General features: G+C 41.9%; 4 non-coding genes across 4 annotated transcripts; 2 read left to right on the top strand and 2 right to left on the bottom strand.

Moving 5' to 3' along the window:
• The first annotated feature begins 410 nt into the window (after window positions 1–410).
• TRNAL-CAA (transfer RNA leucine (anticodon CAA)) lies at window positions 411–520 on the top strand. The gene is made up of 2 exons: window positions 411–448; window positions 475–520. It is a non-coding gene; the product is annotated as a tRNA-Leu (tRNA).
• Window positions 521–1,136: 616 nt separating this feature from the next.
• Window positions 1,137–1,209, bottom strand: TRNAR-UCG (transfer RNA arginine (anticodon UCG)). The gene has a single exon. It is a non-coding gene; the product is annotated as a tRNA-Arg (tRNA).
• A 272-nt stretch (window positions 1,210–1,481) lies between these two features.
• TRNAL-CAA (transfer RNA leucine (anticodon CAA)) lies at window positions 1,482–1,591 on the top strand. Its single transcript has 2 exons — window positions 1,482–1,519; window positions 1,546–1,591. It is a non-coding gene; the product is annotated as a tRNA-Leu (tRNA).
• Window positions 1,592–3,278: 1,687 nt separating this feature from the next.
• Window positions 3,279–3,351, bottom strand: TRNAR-UCG (transfer RNA arginine (anticodon UCG)). The gene has a single exon. It is a non-coding gene; the product is annotated as a tRNA-Arg (tRNA).
• Window positions 3,352–5,000: the final 1,649 nt, after the last annotated feature.

Below are 5,000 nucleotides of genomic sequence, written 5' to 3'. Positions count from 1 at the left end.
TTATGGCTAAAGCAAGAATTTACGAGTGAAGGTCACAGGAAGGAACTGGAAAGCAGCATAGAAAACAACCACGAAAGGACTCGAACGCTCAATCTTCTGATCCGAAGCCTTACGCCTAATCCATTAGGCCACGCGGTCTGCCACAAGGACATGATTCTGGTTTGTGGCGCCCGGATCAACCAAACAGTCGAAGATCACCTGGGACATCTTCTACTTTTTTTGCTCAAGGAGATTTGGTAGAAAGGATCTGAAATGTATGACTTGGTGCAAGGTCATGCTTTAAGAAGTGCATTTGCAAAAGGGCCTAGGTTCAGAGTGTTCATACAGCTCCTTGACAATGGTAATAGATCAATAGAGTACCACGAGTACATGATATTTCCAGAGGAAGCCATAGCACCTCAATATATCTTGTCAGGATGGCCGAGTGGTCTAAGGCGCCAGACTCAAGAACTGTTTCTTCACGTTGTGTGGGTGTTCTGGTCTCCAAATGGAGGCGTGGGTTCAAATCCCACTTCTGACAATCTGTTTACACATTTAGCTTGAACTACAATCACCACTCCCGCTGTGTTTTCATGCTACCATGTCACCGACAAAAAAACATGAAAAAAAATCCAAAAACTTTGCACATCCTACATAAAGATCAAATTCTTGAGGAAAATCTGCTAGACCATGCTGTTAAATCTGTCATTTAAAGTGCAACTTTAGTCAGAAAAGTAAGTCCTGCTACATCTCTTCCGGTTGTCCCATTTTGCATATATACTCATGTAAAACATTAAAAAATATGCTTCTATACACTTTGAAATCCAGTAATACGCTGTTTCAACCTGCTCTGCACATACTCAGTTGCTCTCCCATTTTAGGCATATTTAAGTTATGACACCAGCCATTTGATGATTTGATAGTTTGGTTGAGAACACAAGCAAATGGGACAGTTATCAATCCCGGGATTCCAGGCATGTAACTGTGTTTTGAAACCCTTAAATCAATTGGTTTACTTCCACTTTATGATTTACTTCTGTTTGGAGGCTCTGGGCTTCAGCAAATTGGAAGCCTCCAGCAAGAAGCACGTTGTTATGGCTAAAGCAAGAATTTACGAGTGAAGGTCACAGGAAGGAACTGGAAAGCAGCATAGAAAACGACCACGAAGGGACTCGAACCCTCAATCTTCTGATCCGAAGTCAGACGCCTTATCCATTAGGCCACGCGGTCTGCCACAAGGACATGATTCTGGTTTGTGGCGCCCGGATCAACCAAACACTCGAAGATCACCTGGGACATCTTCTACTTTTTTTGCTCAAGGAGATTTAGTAGAAAGGATCTGAAATGTATGACTTGGTGCAAGGTCATGCTTTAAGAAGTGCATTTGCAAAAGGGCCTAGGTTCAGAGTGTTCATACAGCTCCTTGACAATGGTAATAGATCAATAGAGTACCACGAGTAGATGATATTTCCAGAGGAAGCCATAGCACCTCAATATATCTTGTCAGGATGGCCGAGTGGTCTAAGGCGCCAGACTCAAGAGCTGTTTCTTCACATTGTGTGGGTGTTCTGGTCTCCAAATGGAGGCGTGGGTTCAAATCCCACTTCTGACAATCTGTTTACACATTTAGCTTGAACTACAATCACCACTCCCGCTGTGTTTTCATGCTACCATGTCACCGACAAAAAAACATGAAAAAAAATCCAAAAACTTTGCACATCCTACATAAAGATCAAATTCTTGAGGAAAATCTGCTAGACCATGCTGTTAAATCTGTCATTTAAAGTGCAACTTTAGTCAGAAAAGTAAGTCCTGCTACATCTCTTCCGGTTGTCCCATTTTGCATATATACTCATGTAAAACATTAAAAAATATGCTTCTATACACTTTGAAATCCAGTAATACGCTGTTTCAACCTGCTCTGCACATACTCAGTTGCTCTCCCATTTTAGGCATATTTAAGTTATGACACCAGCCATTTGATGATTTGATAGTTTGGTTGAGAACACAAGCAAATGGGACAGTTATCAATCCCGGGATTCAAGGCATGTAACTGTGTTTTGAAACCCTTAAATCAATTGGTTTACTTCCACTTTACGATTTACTTCTGTTTGGAGGCTCTGGGCTTCAGCAAATTGGAAGCCTCCAGCAAGAAGCACGTTGTTATGGCTAAAGCAAGAATTTACGAGTGAAGGTCACAGGAAGGAACTGGAAAGCAGCATAGAAAACGACCACGAAGGGACTCGAACCCTCAATCTTCTGATCCGAAGTCAGACGCCTTATCCATTAGGCCATGCGGTCTGCCACAAGGACATGATTCTGGTTTGTGGCGCCCGGATCAACCAAACACTCGAAGATCACCTGGGACATCTTCTACTTTTTTTGCTCAAGGAGATTTGGTAGAAAGGATCTGAAATGTATGACTTGGTGCAAGGTCATGCTTTAAGAAGTGCATTTGCAAAAGGGCCTAGGTTCAGAGTGTTCATACAGCTCCTTGACAATGGTAATAGATCAATAGAGTACCACGAGTAGATGATATTTCCAGAGGAAGCCATAGCACCTCAATATATCTTGTCAGGATGGCCGAGTGGTCTAAGGCGCCAGATTCAAGAGCTGTTTCTTCACATTGTGTGGGTGTTCTGGTCTCCAAATGGAGGCGTGGGTTCAAATCCCACTTCTGACAATCTGTTTACACATTTAGCTTGAACTACAATCACCACTCCCGCTGTGTTTTCATGCTACCATGTCACCGACAAAAAAACATGAAAAAAAATCCAAAAACTTTGCACATCCTACATAAAGATCAAATTCTTGAGGAAAATCTGCTAGACCATGCTGTTAAATCTGTCATTTAAAGTGCAACTTTAGTCAGAAAAGTAAGTCCTGCTACATCTCTTCCGGTTGTCCCATTTTGCATATATACTCATGTAAAACATTAAAAAATATGCTTCTATACACTTTGAAATCCAGTAATACGCTGTTTCAACCTGCTCTGCACATACTCAGTTGCTCTCCCATTTTAGGCATATTTAAGTTATGACACCAGCCATTTGATGATTTGATAGTTTGGTTGAGAACACAAGCAAATGGGACAGTTATCAATCCCGGGATTCAAGGCATGTAACTGTGTTTTGAAACCCTTAAATCAATTGGTTTACTTCCACTTTACGATTTACTTCTGTTTGGAGGCTCTGGGCTTCAGCAAATTGGAAGCCTCCAGCAAGAAGCACGTTGTTATGGCTAAAGCAAGAATTTACGAGTGAAGGTCACAGGAAGGAACTGGAAAGCAGCATAGAAAACGACCACGAAGGGACTCGAACCCTCAATCTTCTGATCCGAAGTCAGACGCCTTATCCATTAGGCCACGCGGTCTGCCACAAGGACATGATTCTGGTTTGTGGCGCCCGGATCAACCAAACAGTCGAAGATCACCTGGGACATCTTCTACTTTTTTTGCTCAAGGAGATTTGGTAGAAAGGATCTGAAATGTATGACTTGGTGCAAGGTCATGCTTTAAGAAGTGCATTTGCAAAAGGGCCTAGGTTCAGAGTGTTCATACAGCTCCTTGACAATGGTAATAGATCAATAGAGTACCACGAGTAGATGATATTTCCAGAGGAAGCCATAGCACCTCAATATATCTTGTCAGGATGGCCGAGTGGTCTAAGGCGCCAGACTCAAGAGCTGTTTCTTCACATTGTGTGGGTGTTCTGGTCTCCAAATGGAGGCATGGGTTCAAATCCCACTTCTGACAATCTGTTTACACATTTAGCTTGAACTACAATCACCACTCCCGCTGTGTTTTCATGCTACCATGTCACCGACAAAAAAACATGAAAAAAAATCCAAAAACTTTGCACATCCTACATAAAGATCAAATTCTTGAGGAAAATCTGCTAGACCATGCTGTTAAATCTGTCATTTAAAGTGCAACTTTAGTCAGAAAAGTAAGTCCTGCTACATCTCTTCCGGTTGTCCCATTTTGCATATATACTCATGTAAAACATTAAAAAATATGCTTCTATACACTTTGAAATCCAGTAATACGCTGTTTCAACCTGCTCTGCACATACTCAGTTGCTCTCCCATTTTAGGCATATTTAAGTTATGACACCAGCCATTTGATGATTTGATAGTTTGGTTGAGAACACAAGCAAATGGGACAGTTATCAATCCTGGGATTCAAGGCATGTAACTGTGTTTTGAAACCCTTAAATCAATTGGTTTACTTCCACTTTATGATTTACTTCTGTTTGGAGGCTCTGGGCTTCAGCAAATTGGAAGCCTCCAGCAAGAAGCACGTTGTTATGGCTAAAGCAAGAATTTACGAGTGAAGGTCACAGGAAGGAACTGGAAAGCAGCATAGAAAACGACCACGAAGGGACTCGAACCCTCAATCTTCTGATCCGAAGTCAGACGCCTTATCCATTAGGCCATGCGGTCTGCCACAAGGACATGATTCTGGTTTGTGGCGCCCGGATCAACCAAACACTCGAAGATCACCTGGGACATCTTCTACTTTTTTTGCTCAAGGAGATTTGGTAGAAAGGATCTGAAATGTATGACTTGGTGCAAGGTCATGCTTTAAGAAGTGCATTTGCAAAAGGGCCTAGGTTCAGAGTGTTCATACAGCTCCTTGACAATGGTAATAGATCAATAGAGTACCACGAGTAGATGATATTTCCAGAGGAAGCCATAGCACCTCAATATATCTTGTCAGGATGGCCGAGTGGTCTAAGGCGCCAGATTCAAGAGCTGTTTCTTCACATTGTGTGGGTGTTCTGGTCTCCAAATGGAGGCGTGGGTTCAAATCCCACTTCTGACAATCTGTTTACACATTTAGCTTGAACTACAATCACCACTCCCGCTGTGTTTTCATGCTACCATGTCACCGACAAAAAAACATGAAAAAAAATCCAAAAACTTTGCACATCCTACATAAAGATAAAATTCTTGAGGAAAATCTGCTAGACCATGCTGTTAAATCTGTCATTTAAAGTGCAACTTTAGTCAGAAAAGTA

The sequence above is a fragment of the Lithobates pipiens genome, unplaced genomic scaffold, assembly GCF_037356315.1.
Source record: "Lithobates pipiens isolate NorthernLeopardFrog02 unplaced genomic scaffold, aLitPip1_a1.2 Scaffold_1, whole genome shotgun sequence".
NCBI classification, from domain to species: domain Eukaryota; kingdom Metazoa; phylum Chordata; class Amphibia; order Anura; family Ranidae; genus Lithobates; species Lithobates pipiens.
The sequence above is the reverse complement of the archived record's forward strand: the minus strand, read 5'-3'. Positions and strand labels throughout refer to the sequence as shown.